A 17,939-nucleotide genomic window follows, 5' to 3' on the forward strand; every position below is an offset into this window, starting at 1 on the left:
AGTTTAGCTGATCCGTTTTGTTGCCGTTTATTTCGACATACTGTGTCCGACCTGTGAGGTATGAGCGGATCCACGCTACAACTTCATAGTTTATATTCATTTCCATTATCTTATTTATTGAGTTGCTGTGCACAACCCGATCAAAAGCCTTCGATAAATCTAAACATATAGCTTCGATCTGCTTTCTGTTATTTAGTGCAGTCGAAAAGTCAATAATTGTTTCTACGAATTGCTTAACAGTGGATAGGTTCCGTCAAAAGCCGCGCTGATTAGAAAAAAAACGCCCTCTTGCCTTCAAGATAAGCATAGATTGATTTTGATAGTATGTGCTCCAGAAGCTTGCAGCACACGCACGTCAATGAAATGGGCCGGCAGTTTCCTATGTCTTGCCAGAGTCTCTTAATACCGTTCAAAGCATTGAAGGACTCTGGTCTTGCTTTTCACCTTATTTGTGTGCTGGAGCAACTTTTGCAACTAGTCAATCATCTGGGATTCGTTTCTGTAGAAGCGATGCCTTAAATATGATCTCAAGATAGCGGCCTATAAATTCTGATTATCTGTGTAAAAACGCATTTGGTATACCATCAGGACCTATGGATATCTTACTTTATTATAAGCAAAAGTGCTACATTAACTTCACATTACACGTCTATAACAGGCATTGTTGAAATGTATAAGAATTGTAGCGCAAAGGGTGAAAAATCATTTGCAGAACTATCAGTAAACACAGATTGGAAAAAGTCATTAGAACAAGTTGCAATACAAGAGAATTCCGTCATGAGTTCATCATTAACGACAATGTCTCTAGGACCCTCGTTATTTTGTGACAAATGCCGCCAAAAACGGTGTGGGTTATACTTCATAAAACCTGTGAATGTAACAACATAGAAGGTTTTCTTAGGAGCAGTCATCTTCGTGCGCAAGGCAGTGCTTAGTGCGAAAATTTTACTGTGATCTTTTCTTAAATTTTTCCGTTCACGGCAAATTTTTCGTTTTAAATGGATGATTTCACCTTTATCCATGGACTCTGTTCATTTTTGGTTTTCCTTTTATTGGTATAAACATACCAATGCAGTGAAATACTATATCTTTAAATTCAGCCCACATTGCATCGACGTCATTCGGCTGACTGAAGCTATCTAAACATAGCGAAAGGTGATCAATTATGCTTGTGTCATCGGCTCTGACAAAATTTGGGACATGCGTATTTGTGCTGTCAGTTCTTGAGCACAAGGTAATATGCTTTATTTCCAAATAAACCAACCTATGATCTTAAATGCCAGCTCTACTAATACCTCATATTCTTCAAAACACCCGTCCAGGAACACAAGATCCAAAATCGATTCTGATTTACCAATTACGCGCATGCACTCTTGAACTACCTATTGTAAATCATGACTGAAGGCTATATCTAGGAGAAGTTCACAATGATTTTTTTCGCGAGGCTCCGCGCCAAGCTCAGAGCAGTCGATGCCTGGCAGGTTGAAGTCGCCAGAAATAATAATTTGAGACTTGCGGATCTTCAGGCCTTTAAGTGAAGCTGCATTTTTTCGAGATACGAAATAGGGGAGTTAGGTGGTCTATATACTGCACCAAGAATTATAGTATTTTACCTACTTTAATTTGGCACTAAACACTTTCGTGTGTTGGAATGCCAGCGAAGTATTTTATAGTTTGGTGGCACAAGCTCTTCAGCTTTTATTTCGGGCCGCAGCCAGGTTTCAGTAATTATGATGACTTCAGGTTCATAGTTAGCCAGGATGTATTGCAGGTCCCCAATTTTGTTAGCCAGACTTCTTGCATTCAAATTGATTGAGCATAATGTGCTCGAATCGCATTCTTCTTCCCGTCAGTCATCCTTTACAGAAGCGGCATGTCTTTTCGGACGCTGAACTTTCATGCGGCTGTTCTTTGACTGATCCCACGTGTACACGTCCGAGTCCAAGTGCAGCTTGTCATAATTCAAGCATGCATGACGCCTACTCTCCCTTTCCTGTTTCGCGGAATCCCAGAGAATTTTACGTCTTGCCAATGTTTCCTTCGAAAAGTTATCCGATATAGAGATGCCGCTGCCTTTCAGCTTTCTGCACTGCTTGTAAACTTCAGCGTTTTCCCTGTAGTCACACAACCTGAGAGTGGCAGGTCGAGGCCTAGAGCTTTTCTTCCCGTTCCACGGTACTCAAGTTGACACCAAGCCTTTTCCGGTATACGTTTACGAGCACCTTCGCTTCAAGGTCGACAGCAGATGCCTTGTCGGTTTCTGGTACTCCAAATACTATAAGGTTATTCTTCCTACTTCTGTCCTTTTTCCTGCTGCTTACAAAGAATAGACTCTCATTCCTTGACTGTCTTTGACAATTGAGCTATCGTACTCGCTTGTTCTTGAATCGCTTTAAGGCTGTTTTCTGCTGCCTTCATGCGCTTGCTCAAGATTTCTAGATCAGCTTGTATCGTCTTTTGCCCATCACACAATTCTTTCAACATTGCTGTCGTTTCTAGCCCGTGGTTAATTTCTACATCGCCGGAAGCTAAATAGACAAAATAATGCAAAGCCAGAAAAAATCACTTTGGGGCACGGCAGCACAACAATAAAGTGGTCATCATTCTTGTAGTCATAGTAACAGTAATAACTAACCTGTTAAAGAAACAGAAGGCGATCAGGCGACATTGCATAAGCTGTGCCGCTGTGCCCTTTGAGGCCGTAGGTTTAAGCTGGCTGATTTATAGTGTCAGCCGTGATCCGTGTTGCTTGCCGTTGATCACAGTGCCCGAGATTGCAGTCGATAGCGTGGTCCCATTGAGCGCCGATCGTGTGCGCAGGCGGCCAGAGGGCGCACCGGTTCCACGCATGCAGTTCTTATGATGCGGCAATCAGCATCACCTGTTCAAGAAACAGAAGGCGATTAGGCGACATTGCATAAGCTGTGTCGCTTTCTTGATAGTGGCTCAGTTTGGTTAAAACAGTTGAAGCATTCTTGGTATTTTTTTTTGTTACGAATGGCCTCTTTGAGTTCACGCTGCAATAGAAAATTGTCCATGCTTAGTTTCAACTTGTATAGAAGTACTGGTCCCATCGATCGCAAGCTTGTTGCAATCAAATTTTAACGTGAGTGTGATTTGTAGATTCATGCTTGCATCAATTCTTATACGCGCACTACTCTTCCACGAAATTTTTCGTAGTTTCGGTTTCTTCAATTGGCGAAAAGAAATGCAAAAAACGCCCGATGTATGTATGTATGTATGTATGTATGTATGTATGTATGTATGTATGTATGTATGTATGTATGTATGTATGTATGTATGTATGTATGTATGTATGTATGTATGTATGTATGTATGTATGTATGTAAAACTTACCACCCACTACCTGGTCCCGTCGCCAGGTCGAAGGAGGCAGCGAAGGTCAGAGGCTTCCTAGAATGAGGAGACCTTCCAACTAGTGCTTGTGCAATAAAAGGTTATTTGTCCTACTTACCATGAGAGGGAATTCAGCCCAGTTTGTGCGCATTTTAGTAAAAGCGCACCATAGCTGCACGCAAGCCAGAGCCAGAGAACGGCCACACATATACAACTACGATCGATGTTTCACCGACATTGCGGGCGTTTTGCCCATTTGTCCAAAGCATATATATATATATATATATATATATATATATATATATATATATATATATATATATATATATATATATATATATATATATATATATATATATATATATATATATATATATATATATATATATATATATATATATATATATATATATATATATATATATATTCATAAATAAGAAATCGGACAGCGCATATTACAACAGCCGAATACTTGCAGATATTTTATTAACCAGCACTGATGAGGAGACCCCAATGAAACAACGTGTTGGAAGAGCGCTGATCACTTTCCTTGTTTTAGTTAGTGAATTGTCAAGGCTCCTGTTGACTAAGGTGCATGCAAGATGCAAGCAGGTTAGGAGACACCAAGGTCAAGTTATTATGGGAATAAAGCCTGCTCATCACTGGGTGATATATTTCTTGCTTTCAACTCCCGTGTGACTAAAGCGAATACGTCCTGAATCCTCTATCTTTTGTATCAGATTTATATCATTCACTCGAGAAATAATGTTTACCTTTGACGTTATAGCTGGTGAGAAAGCTCACGAGAAATCTTAAAGTAGGCTTACATTTAAGTACGCTTTTAACAAGAAAAAAAAAAAATAACTTGGAATCTGCACCATCATACGCAAAACAAGGATACGAAGTAATCTTCCCCGAAAATTGCAGATGGGCAGAAGTATAAAGCTTTGGCGGTAAGGGGCCATAACCCCCGTGGTACGTGTATTTATCGGTCGATATCGACTATTGACAGAGCATCACCTTCTGCCGCTCAATATGACGCTGTTGTACCGATTACTGAACCAGATCGCTTGTCAAGCTGTATTCTTGATATTTTGCCTTTTGTGTGTGTGTGTGTCATTACATTCTGTCGCAAATGTAGAGTAATTCAAGTGGACGCAAAATCACGTGTTTTGTTGGTGGCGTTCAATATGTTATTCTTGAACTTAATTCCCTTCAATGTTTGACAAAATTTGTTCAAAAACACAACAGTGTCCCCTATGTTTTCCTTGGATGAAATGACTTGGTTTAACATATATGTACAGGTATTTATCGCTCAGCACTAAACGATTCAGAAATTGTCAAGACAGTGCAGCTGTAGTTAGCTAAGATAGCTACGCTAGGAGATAAATTTTGTATAAAAAAGCTGGAATAGTTACTCATAACCAAATAAAAACTTCAGCAGCTAGGTGAGTCTAAAAGTAGCTAGATCTAGCTATGAAACAGCTAAATTGGCAGCACTGAAGCGGTCAGTCACCTGTGGCGCATGCCGTGCGTGGCCCGTGGTGTACGTGTTATGACGGATTCTTTGGCACCACGTGGACGCGGGGAACAATTTCGGCAAAACCGGCCCTTGTCGGTCTCTGGTCTACCGTTCAGAGATGTGGGCGCACCTCGTCCAACTTCTCCCAACGCACCATACCACATACGTCAACTGGTCTGTGCAACACGTGCATAGAGGGAAGGGTTGACGACATACGTGGCAGGATTTTCTCATCACCCATGTCGTGAACATATCTTCCATTTAGGTAGCCGGCGGGGCATCGTATTGTAGTTGCGCTGAGCGAAATTAAACTGCAGCCAGTCTTCGGAATACACTTCCTACACACGTCGTCCATTGAGCATTTTTCTACCTCACTGCTGCCGGACTTTTTCCAAGGAGTAGGTTTGGGGTGCTTGAAACGTGTGAATCACGCTCAACGCCACTTGAAATGCTTGCTCAGATATTTGAGCGAGAAAGGTTTAGTGGCTTTTCTTTAGAACATGGTGGTGGTAGTGGTTAGAATGAAGAGGAAAAAGGCACCTAATTTCTGTCTGCCTTCAGGCGACACGGCGCAGTGCCTTATAGGGGTGGGGGGAAGGAGGGATAAAAAGAATAGAAGGAAAATAGAAGGAGAAGAAGCCAGCCAAGGAGAGAAAAAGAAGGAGATAGGAAAGTGGGGATCCCGTAGAAGCAGTCCAAGGGCGGGGTGCCACAATGCGAGAGCTGCACGGCGTCAGGAGACCGCGGAGGGCGAACCAGTCGGCGGGAGCTACGCTGATGCCGGAGATCGCGAGAGCACAACCGTCCAGCTTGAAATCCTGCGAGCGAATCCCCATTCGCGAATCCCCAGAACATTGGCTTTCATGTGTGTACTACCTCGCTTGTGACAGCGTGTGCAGTGACTGACCATCCTGTCATCTTCTTTCTCCTGCTTTCGCTTATCATCCTCCCTTTAAGTGCAGCAACACTACCTAGACTTTTGTAGCAGGCTAGAAGCTCACTTTCCAGGATATATATATATAAGGGAAAGAAGTGTATACCTAAGGGCTCGTTTTTCCGTGTTTTTTAACACAATATTAATGAGATATAACAGACAGTAATGCCAAGGAATGTACAGGGGAAGTTATTAAGATCAATGGAATGAGAAAGAAAAGTGGATGAAAAAATTACCAACTGTGAGCAGGAATCGAACCTACGACCTTCGAATTACGCGTTCGATGCTCTAACCACTGAGCTATCACAGCGGCCCTCCCTCCATCCACTTTTTTGGGTTTATCTGTGAATTTAGAAGTAGGAGCGACAGTCAGCGCCATCTATAAGCCAAACAACGAGTGTGAAAACACTCTTATGCGCATGTTTGGCGTCACGTAGCACGTGAACTTATTATGAGCGGGCAGCTGAATAATTGTCCCTCTTATACAGGGCCGCTGTGATAGCTCAGTGGTTAGAGCATCGAACGCGTAATTCGAAGGTCGTAGGTTCGATTCCTGCTCACAGTTGGTAATTTTTTCATCCACTTTTCTTTCTTCTTATTTACATTCCATTGATCTTAATAACTTCCCCTGTACATTCCTAGGCATTACTGTCTGTTATATCTCATTAATATTGTGTTAAAAAACACGGAAAAACGAGCCCTTAGGTATACACTTCTTTCCCTTATTTCATTGAACGAGGGTCTCGTACTGGCAGACTTGGTGTGTTTAGGTTGTATAAGAGGGACAATTAATCAGCTGCCCGCTCATAATAAGTTCACGTGCTACGTGACGCCAAACATGCGCATAAGAGTGTTTTCACACTCGTTGTTTGGCTTATAGATGGCGCTGACTGTCGCTCCTACTTCTAAATTCACAGATAAACCCAAAAAAGTGGATGGAGGGAGGGCCGCTGTGATAGCTCAGTGGTTAGAGCATCGAACGCGTAATTCGAAGGTCGTAGGTTCGATTCCTGCTCACAGTTGGTAATTTTTTCATCCACTTTTCTTTCTTCTTATTTACATTCCATTGATCTTAATAACTTCCCCTGTACATTCCTTGGCATTACTGTCTGTTATATCTCATATATATATATATATATATATATATATATATATATATATATATATATATATATATATATATATATATATATATATAGTGGGAGTAATAATTCAATGGGCCAGTTAGTCTTCGTGAAGGTATGGGATATGGCACAATGGGAGCGTTGTCAACAAGGATAAATATATTTATTTCCCAACAGTTTCGGGAGGGGACCTCCCTTCATCAGGGGATGAGTTATCCCCTGATGAAGGGAGGTCCCCTCCCGAAACTGTTGGGAAATAAATATATTTATCCTTGTTGACAACGCTCCCGTTGTGCCATATCCCATACTATATATATATATATATATATATATATATATATATATATATATATATATATATATATATATATATATATATATATATATATATATATATATGTGCAGTGAGCACCCCGCTGTGTCGTCATCATGGAATTCTGTCCTGAGCAAGAAGATGTTCACCAATCGACACATTGGCGTAAATCGAGTGCAGTGACTATGAAACCGCATTAAGTTGCGGAAACGTATACATTCCAGAAAAATTCGATACAACTGCCCAATATGTGTTCGTTAGGTAACGAACAACATCCCGGAAGCGGGAATAAAAAAGAAAGGCTACCAACTACTGCCAAATTGAGCGCAATGGAGCTTCAACTAACTCAAACCTCACGTAAACACACAAGTCCTTTAGAGAGGGACGATTTCTCGTGTTTCTGTTGGGAAGAACGCGGAAGTGATCAGTTTTGCATTAAAAAAAAAAAACACTCTTCTGATAGTACGATAAAAAGTGCCGCCGCGGAAGTGGCCCCAAGGAAATGGGCAAAAACGATAGTCTAGTTTCCGACCGCAATGTTATCGGCTCTCGTTGATTAGATGCGAGATAATTTCGGGCTCTGGTGTCTTGCAAAGTCATTTTTTTTTCATGTCAAAATACAAACAATCGAGATAGAAAAGTCATTAGGCCAACCTAACCCTATCAGACACTTTGTGCTCAATTGTGCGCATCACTTGTTTTTGCTATTTGTGTTGACCTTGGGCAAAAACAGTGCACGACAAAATGAGGTTTAGAATAAATGATCCTTCTGGCTGATAAACTTGTCATTTAACTTTAGTTTTTACCCTATTGTTCCATATCGTCTCTTCTCCGAAGGCATTACCATGGTCGACGAGTTGATCAACGTGACGCTTCCCTAGAGCCACATGGAAATGGATTCGTTTTTCCTCTGAAAATGGACAAAACCAGAAATTTTTTATTCTTTATATGCAAGAACACAATATGAATGTCTTCATGAATACTAGGTATTTATTTAAATCTTAACTTCAGTCAACAGGTGCGATGGGCATGAATAAAATAATTATAAGATTATTTTTGTTTCAATAGAACATCGAGGGCCTCGAAATAGCGTTTTGTCAAATTGACGCATCTGCAGACAGTTCTTCTGAAAGGGTTACAATAAAAAAATGGGAAGGGGGGATGTTTTATTATCTTAAATTTGGTCGAGCGCTGTAGCAAGGATGTTTCCGCTCGGTTATCAAGCAGAGACTCATAGCATCCATCCATTCAAACATAGCACATATTTCCTTTAATTTCGAACAAACGGAGCCAATAGTGGGCGCACGACGTAGGAATGTTACAGATGCCTTGGCACCTTGATCTTGAAGAACAACAAGGAGGTATTGACACAAAAGGTGGTCGACGGAAAGGAATATTAATGAACCAGCTCTGATGGCCGCTAAGAGGCTGTAATGTCTTCCCGGAAGTGTCAACTACAAGGTTAAGAGAATGCAAAAAAAAAAGAAAAAAAAGGCGGGGTGTCAAGAGTTCGCGCATACTAGCTGAGACTTGTACAGCTGGCCGTCAGCCATGGTGCGTGTGTATTAGTAATTTCGTTCCCAGAAATGCACCCATAGAGGCCAGAGCCCGTGTCCTTTTTTCTGAAAAAAAAAAATAAACAGGTAAGTCGAAAAGGGGGAGTGGAGACATGTGGTTGCAGGCATGGCATGTCAACACTTCTTGTGATTCCTCATTGCGCTTTTTAGGCTGAGCAACAAAGCCCGCTCACTTCCCCTTTACGACCCTCCCTTCCTCCCAAGGGTCTCAGCCATGGCCAAAATAAGGCAGAAGCATGACCACTGCATGAAAACGTTCGCGGGCTATCTCATCTAGGGGCCTGGAGAGGGAACCAAGCCCCTTTTTCCTCTTTTCCAAAAATAATTCTTTATGTTGAACACACCGAGCCACTTATACACTCCTTCCCAAATTTTCACTGTGAATTGATGATTGGTCATTCGTAGATACCTTTCTCTGGTGGTCAGTGACCCCATTCCATTGACATCTTCTGGGAGTCGCAGAAGGCCCACATGGCCTCATCGCCTGCACTTGCCCTCAACTAAGCTGCACCTGCGCTGTGCCCCTTTCACAGCCGCGATGCAACACTGGCTTGCTCCCACACAGGAGCAGCCTCTGCCACATCACTAGGCCCAGTTTACGTGGAAAAGTCATCTGTAGACCCCTCTCGCTTTCCCCAATTCTCCTCTTTCTAACTTTGGTTGACTCCTTGGAGGAAGTCAAGTCTGTGCGCTTGAGTACAGAAGGTGAACCAAACCTCGCTCTTCACGCGAAGCCAGTGGATGAAAGCGCAGGGGCTAACCAGGCATTGTTATCTTGTCTACAAAGCTTGTTCTATGTGCACAACCACCACCAGGCTGTTTATCATTCAGCAGACAACTAAGGCCAGGGGCGGAGACTTGTCTCTGCTCCAATCACAGACGTCAACGATAATCTCCCAAGCGTATAAAAACGAACTACTCTGGTTGCAGTGGCATGACATCGGACAGGAACTCCATGGCTCTGACACCCTGGCTCAAGGTACCGACTCCACTTCCCATCTCATTGCCGTTCATTTTCTATAGCGACGTGTTCGCTTCTCTGCGAATTTGTTCAGGCTGCTTTATCGTTGCCAATAATTTAATCTCTACTGCCCAGCTTTGTGTCTTCCCTTAAACCCCTTGCGTGTTTGCCGACTCCAATCTTTTTTCTTTGACCAGGCGTTACCATTCCTTCGCTCCGCATGTCCATTTCTTTTCGATGTCTACTGAGCTGTCATTAACATGTGTTTGTTGCCTGATCCACTCTGCTTTGTTATTGAGGAGCTATCTTCAAAACTTTGTCTTGCAGAACAAGGAGCGCTTTTAAATTTCACTAATACCTATAATTTCTCTATCCCTTGTTTCTTGCAACGAAGTCGTCAACAGAACACTTATCCAGACAATCGCATATGTTCACTACGGGTGCACATTATTTTTCACGCACTAGTGCGACATCATCGGAGATATTCCACAATGTTCTGTGAGTGTCCGCGAATATGTCCCGGGTGGTGTGCCCTTCCAAACATCACCGGGCCAATATTCGTAAATCCTCGCACGAGAACAACAATCTTCGTCGTATTGACCTCTCCTGCATTACCCTACCCTTCCTCCTCGCGCCATTTTTGATATCGATTCAAATTGGTCTTCCTTCTGACCAGCCGTTACAATTCCTATACGCAGCATGTTCATTTCCTTTCTATTAAGACTAAGGTGTCCTTTAAAATGCATTGGTGTCCTGATCATTTCTGCTGCATTAATGAGAAGCTATCATTATTGCTTTGCCTTAAAACTAGTCCTTTAAATTTCACTAATGCCTATAATTTACCTATTCATTCTCTGCTGCAAGAAAGTCAACTGATGAGCATTTATCCAAACCTTGGCATATGTTCACAACGGGAGAACAATATTCTGCGCGTACCAAAACATCATCGGAGATATTCAACAACGTTCTGTGAGTGTCCGCGAATATTTCCCGGGTGGTGTGCCCTTCCAATCATCACCGGGCATATATTCGCGAATCCTTGCACGAGAACACCAGCGAGTGGAACCATCTTCGTCGTATTGACCTATCCTGCATTACCCTACCCTTCCTCCTCGCGGCATTTTTGATATCGATTCCAGTCGGTCTTCCTTCTGACCAGCCGTTACAATTCCTATACGCAGCATGTTCATTTCCTTTCTATTAAGACTAAGGTGTCCTTTAAAGTGCGTTGGTGTCCTGATCATTTCTCCTACATAAATGAGAAGCTATCATTATTGCTTTGCCTTAAAACTAGTCCTTTAAATTTCACTAATGCCTATCATTTACCTATTCATTCTCTGCTGCACATCAAGTCAACTGATGAGCATTTATCCAAACCTTGGCATATGTTCACAACGGGAGAACAATATTCTGCGCGTACCAAAACATCATCGTCGTATTGACCTTACTTGCCGTAACCCCCCCCCCCCCCCTCGGATCGCACCTTTTTCTTCTCATCAATGTTCATCAGTTTTCCTTATGACCAGCGTGTTACCATTCTTACGCGCAGCATGTCCATTTATTTTCTATTTGACTAAGGTGTCTTTTATTATGCGTTTGTTGCCTGATCCTTTCTGCTCCATTAATGAGAAGCTATCATTATTGCTTTGTCATACCTTCAAATTTCACTAATGCCTATCATTTGGCTATTCAATGTTTGCTGCAAAAAAGTCGTCAACTGGAGAACATTTATCCAAATCCTCACATGTTTACAACGGGAGAACAATATTCTGCGCGTACCAGCACATCATCGGAAATATCTTCAACAATGTTCTGTGAGCGTCCGCGAATATGTCCCGGGCGGTGTGCCTTTTCAATCATCACCGGGTCAATATTCATGGAGCCTCGCAAGAAAACAATAGCAGCGAGTTGGACCATCCTCGTCGTATTGACCTAACCTGCTGTACCCTAGCCTTCCTCCTCACGGCTTTTTTTTCAATCAATTCCAGTCGGTTTTTCTTATTACCTGGCGTTACCATTCCTACACTCGGCATGTTCATATCTTTTCTACTCTGACTAAGGTGTGCTTTAACATGCGTGTGTTGCCTTACACCCTCTGCTTCAATAATGAGAACCTATCATTACTGCTTTGTTTTAAAGTAAAACAACTTTATATTTTGCCAATACCCATCATTTATCTATTCGTCGTCTGCGGCAAGAAAGTCGTCAACTGGAGAACACTTATCTAAACTATCGCATATGTTCACAACGGGTGAACATTATTCACGCTTCAAGTGCGACATCATCGGATATAATTTCAACAATGTTCTGTGAGCGTCCGCGAATATGTCCCGGGCGGTGTGCCCTTTCAATCATCACCGGTTCATATTCGTCGAGCCTCGCACGAAAAGAATAGCAGCGAGTTGTACCATCCTTTTTGTGTTCTTACGTGGCTCTTTACCAACGCGAGTAAGTTTGTGGTTGCAGTTTTTTCACTTTGATTTCACTTGCTTAAAACAGCCCTCATTCTCGGAGTTGATAATTTACGAGTGTCCGGCCAACATTGTATTATTTGTCATTTCTGGGTGTGCTTGAATCTGCAATAAAGAAGTCATTTGATGGTCTGTCCTACTGTTCTCTATGCCTTTGTGCGCGCTCACGCCACCATGAAGCATTTCTTGGCAAGGAGCACTAGAGCACTTTCATCTCGCCTCCTGCTTTATTTCCTAACTTGTCCCTCACCAAAGTTTTTAGGGAGGACACAGGAGACGCATAAAATATGATGAGGGATATTCAAATTTAGTTTTGATCACAATACAGCAACATTGAATCACATTGTAAGGAACTCTGCTTCCACATAGAAAATATAACACTGTCAGGGTGTCATTGGATTCATTGCAGATGTTATTGAAAATGCTGCTGAAAGTGATCGATTTGAGGCTTTGAGCTTGTGTGCCAGAAAATTCGACAATGTCTTTAAATGTGAAACCAGCTCGTTTAGAGGTGTGGTAATCTCCACTTGAAACATTAGCTAGCCCGGGGAAATGCAGTGAAATAAACGTTGCTGTACTCGATATGCTAGTGAAAAAGGAACCCATGTGAGCAGTGGCAAAAGAGGTCAGAAAAGTCATTGGTGCATGCTGGCTGCAGACGCCAGAATAACAATTTAATAAACCTCAGATTGCTAGGTGCGACCCATACGTTCGGGGAGCAGGCAAGGATACTACAAGTAACACAATAATGCTCACACGAGACAGATCATTCTAAACAAATTATTCTAAACAAACTTTTCAAAGAAATGACGTGCCGACTCTTTTGAACCTTCATAAATTAGTTTGTGTGCTGGGTACCCAAGAGGCTTGAGTGTCCAGGACGTTGGGGCGGTGGAGTGCATACACAATGCGCTTTGTAATACAAACACGAAGCCTGAACAATCAACACTTTTTTCATACTGGTTGTGCGAGACGTCTCAGTGGTGGGTTCCGAAAATTTCGACGGTCTGGTGCATATGCTATGGGCTCTTACAGCATGGTAAAACACAAAGCATGGCAGAAATGAAATTTCAAAATATAAAAGCTATAAAACCTAGTAAACGAAAGCTATCTAAAAGCACATTACCCTGTATTAAAAATGTAAGAGTTCACTTTTAAAGCAGGGGTAGCCACAGTATACCTCTCCAAAAGAGGAACCCACAATATAGAAGGGTTAAATTGCACAGTACATTGCACAGTACATAAAAAACGGCTTGCAGCAGATTTTATACGGCCACCGCTTTGAGCCTCTTTTTTGCATCGCATGCAGGTGCGCCTCAGCAACGGAAGAGTTAATTTCCATTCTTTAGCACCTCTTGCCTCATGGTTTTTTTAACGCCGCTTTGTGAGGTTTTAATACGAACGCTAATAAACGTGCACATTTGCGGACAACGTCAGATGGGAAACACGCGCTGGCGCATAGCTGCAGTAATAAACGCGAGAATTGCGGTGGCTGAGACCAAACACGTCACCTACACTCATTCGATGATGGAACACCATTCGCATATTCGAGGCTTATTAGACTATGTATGCACTTTAGTAATGAGGGCTAATAAGAGGCGGTCCTGAGATCTTATGCCACTCTCATGATGTTCTCATCAGGCTGTCCTTTCTTGGCCCAACTTCTAAGCAGCTGAAGCATTGTTTCGCCCCGATTTTACTAATGCTCGTGCACTTTTATTGGATGTGGGATATCGGCCTGTGTTTGGTAAGAAATGGCAGTTGCCGGTTTATTAAATCGTTGTCTGCCGGTTTGTTCCATAACAAATGTGGGATCAGCAATGAAACACTTAGATACGTGCAACACTTAAAGTTGACAAAGCAGTTCGGTTTTCCCGAGCATGTGCTGTCCAAAATGGCTTCCGAAGGCTACGTGCCTAACGAAAAGCTGCATTACGGAAACTTCAAAAAGAGCAATAAATCGAGCGTGGTAAAAAAACTGTGTGTATAAGAAGGTCACTGAAACAAAAAAAAAACAAATGATGAACCATTCTAAAAGAATTCTTATGTTGCTCTCATACACCAAGAGAAAAAGTCTTCAAAATTAGCGTTACAGTCATAAATAGAGGTAAGTTTGTGGATCAGTTGTATTATTCAGGAATTGTGTAGCTGATTGAAGGCCGTTGATATTCAAAGCGTCTGTTCCAGCTTTCACCTCTAATTAAAACACATTTACCCTCTCTTGATGCACGCACAATACCGTTTCTTCAGTCGATAAGTCTGTTGCTGAATCCGCAATCTCCTTGCGAGACAGTGGATCCTAAAAAGAGGGTGCCCTAATTTCACGCTGTAGCAATGTGTACAATACCAAACAATGTAAAACATATACTTCCCCCATCCGCCCCCAAAAATAAAAAAGGGGAAGGGAGAGCGGTTCGATTGAGCAATACATAACAGCACCTAAAATATGGTATCTTGTGTAATACGGTTGTCCGAAAACAAAAATTCTGAATAGAAAACTCGCGTTAATTCCCTATATCAATTACTTCTTTTTAGCGCAAGCTTCAACATTACAATTTCATAAGAAGCAATTTTTTAACACAAACACGACGCCGGACCAGAATATTACGATCAATAATTTTTGTACTGGTATCTGGGGTCTTACACCAGAAAAACCCGATGTGAGTACGCGAGATGCCTCAGTGGAGGGGTCAGGAAATTTCGACCATCTGGAGCTCTTCTCTCAAGCTTCTATCATTCCGCCTGCGTCGATATACGACCGCTGCGGCCGGCATCGAACCCGTGACCTGCGGGTCAGCTGCCGAGCTCAACTACCAGTGCAGCTTCACAGCGTCCCAACATTTTTCAGAGATCGTACGTGGAGCTTGGATATGTTCTAATCAAATTGTTTTCCCACGCGAAAACTTTTGGTGGTCCCACTTGGCTGTTCATATTCTCCGCTGAACCGAGCGTAAGCCAAATGGGCGTCTGGAAGTTTCCAAGCTCCCCTATTGGAGATCTTCAGAGCAAGTTTTGGCTGGGTTGTATGCTGAAAATTGGGCGGGCTGTGTGCTGGAAACATCAACCTTTTGATATTTTCAAAAGCCAGTCAACGACAGCGGACTTGTCTACGACGCCGAAATCGCTGCACAGGCCAGCAAAATCTGCCAGTTTCGCGAGGCGAATGAATGATTGCAAGAGATTTTCACAGAAGATGGCGTAAAAATTAGTTTCTGCCGTACACGTATCTTGAATCATTCTAGCTTTTACAGTTGCATAACATGTATACATATGCAGCTTTTCGAACCATAATGACACCTTCATTTTATTCTAAAAAGTACAAGAATAAAAGAAAAGGGGTATCTTATTGCAAGGGAATATATGCACATCTCCAAAGAACTAAGAACATCGAAAGGCGTACCAACCAGACGCACCTTTACTCGTTTGGAGAGAGAGAGAGAGAAAAGTGAACTTTATTAAAGCACCGGCGGAGGTATCAGGGGTCCACACAGGGCCCTCTTGCTATATACCCGACAATTTGCAGTCATCAAGCTGCGTCTCGATGCTTACGCCGGGGAACCCAACGTTCTCCACGAGGCTATCACCCCTGGGTACCGTCAGGTGTGCCCTGCGCGTTTGGCGAGCGAGAGCTGTCTCGATCCGCCGGACCGCCTGTAGCTGCTGCTGAGCCGTTACGGCACTGTCAATGTCCGTTGGCAGTCTGCCTGGGTAGGCCGCTGCCCCTTCTGGATTCTGTTTATAATCTAGCAGTTAGCGTGGCGGTCGCACTGTTACACACACTACACTTTGCACTCTCGGAGACCTTGGGGGACATGAAGCGCAGGCGTGAGTTCCGAGTTCGTTTGCAGCTGTCTGTAGAGTATATCGCCTGTTTTCTGGTGAGCTGCGGGTCCGGCATGGAGCGACGTGCGCTCCGGTTTCCTTCCAGCACATCCGCGTAGCTCGCTTGCTTGCTTGCTTGTTCCTTTCTTTTGTGGCTCTCACCCACTAAGGAGATTGGCCAAGAAGCCGGTGGTTAATGGAAGTCAATACCTATAGATTTTCTACAATAGGGGGATATGGTTACTGTGTTTTGACTGTTAAAATAATTTGGCGCAATGAAGAAAAAAAAGGGGGGGGGGAGAGAAATAGTAGAATTTGTTGAATATCTGAGGTGGAATCGTTAGGGAATTCTCCTGAAAGTTGAATCACTGCAGTGCATCAGCTAAATAATAAGTGGTAGTGTGGCTAGTAAAATTCGAGAGCTGATCGCTGATTCAGCAAGGTAATCTTCTTGTGTTATATATGAATTCGCAGAGAGCCCCGCAGATGTTCCTGTCGCTGTGTCCCAATGAAGTGGCCCCAAAAGACAAAATATGGGAGTATTAAGGCGTAGCTCGTTACCAGTTCAGCTTTTTTTTCGTCGTCTTCATCGTCAGTGGCTGCTGCCTCCACAAAGACTAGGGACGCTGGTGCCACCACGGGGCGAGTAAGACCTCGCGCTGCGGCGTTTGCCGTCTCATTGCGGTTGATGCGCCGGGAACCATGGGAGACTAGTCCGCAGTCCGTCGGTGCACTGTCTGTTACTGCACTTCACCACGCACTGCTGCACTGGTTCACACATTGTTTCTGCCGTAGTTCCGTACTGCTGTGCGGGAGTCACCCAGGATCGTTGTACACTTGTTGTCGGTTAGGGCAAGCGCAATGGCGGCTTATTCCTGATGCGCTTGTTTGCACGGACGCTGCAAGCAATGTAGATTTCGCCCGTTGTGGCGCGTATTGCTATGGCCACGTATGTGTCTTCTTTGTCTTTGCACTTAGTGGCATTCACGTATAAGGCGCCGTTATCCTTGGCATGTGCTTCAGGAAGGGCCTTCGCTCGTACGTCTCGTCGGCCTTGGCTGTGCTCCGGGTGCATGTTCTTTGGTAAGGGCGCCACCACCAGTCGGTGGAGAGCCCTATCCGGGTGGGCGTGGTGTCTCGCCGCTTCGTTGTCAGTAGTGATCGTGCCTTTGCGTTGTCTGGCCGTCCCAGTCGTGTGGTTTGGAGTCTGTCGCGCTGAGATGTTCTTTGCCCTTCTGCGCGATTTCTTCGAAGGTGTTGCGCACCCCCAGCTCGAGCAGCTTGGCTGTTCTCGTGCCGTTGAATAAGCCGCGCCCAGCCTTGTATGTTTTTCAGATGGGTGCATTTATCCGGTCGCGCTCCTGTGCTTTCCAGTAGTTGAACGTGCCTACGTAGGCAGCGTGGTTCATGGCAAAGGATTGCACCAGGCGTAGTAGGCTGGCTTCCTTCATTTCTCTGTGCCGAGTCGCAACTCGCTTGATGATGCGATACCCCTTTTAGTGATGATCTTGTCGACGGTGACACCGTTGCCGCTACTGGCTTCGAGCATAATGCCTAGGACACGGAGCTTAGAGCCTTTCGGAATGACGATGCCGTCTCTGGTTCGGAGCACTATCTTCTCCGAGGTTTCAGTGGCTTTCTCCTTTTATAGCTGGGGTGGTAGGACGATCAGGGGTTCGGACTTGGTCTTTATCGGAGTTTCGGAACGACTAAACCCGCGAGTCCTGCACGTCCGTTACACAATCTACGCGGACGACTTCCCGCTATGAGTGGCCGGCAGCAGCGACGGGTAGATCGAAGAAACGCTACAAAAAGCAGAAAACACAATAGAAGACCAGCTGGACGGAACCGGTCTCCG

At 43.6% G+C, this 17,939-nt stretch overlaps 3 non-coding genes across 3 annotated transcripts; 2 read left to right on the top strand and 1 right to left on the bottom strand.

The window, feature by feature from the left end:
• Positions 1–6,050: 6,050 nt before the first annotated feature.
• TRNAT-CGU (transfer RNA threonine (anticodon CGU)) lies at positions 6,051–6,123 on the bottom strand. Its single transcript has one exon. It is a non-coding gene; the product is annotated as a tRNA-Thr (tRNA).
• A 182-nt stretch (positions 6,124–6,305) lies between these two features.
• Positions 6,306–6,378, top strand: TRNAT-CGU (transfer RNA threonine (anticodon CGU)). Its single transcript has one exon. It is a non-coding gene; the product is annotated as a tRNA-Thr (tRNA).
• A 384-nt stretch (positions 6,379–6,762) lies between these two features.
• Positions 6,763–6,835, top strand: TRNAT-CGU (transfer RNA threonine (anticodon CGU)). Its single transcript has one exon. It is a non-coding gene; the product is annotated as a tRNA-Thr (tRNA).
• Positions 6,836–17,939: the final 11,104 nt, after the last annotated feature.

The sequence above is a fragment of the Rhipicephalus microplus genome, chromosome 2, assembly GCF_043290135.1.
Source record: "Rhipicephalus microplus isolate Deutch F79 chromosome 2, USDA_Rmic, whole genome shotgun sequence".
Classification (NCBI taxonomy): Eukaryota; Metazoa; Arthropoda; class Arachnida; order Ixodida; family Ixodidae; genus Rhipicephalus; species Rhipicephalus microplus.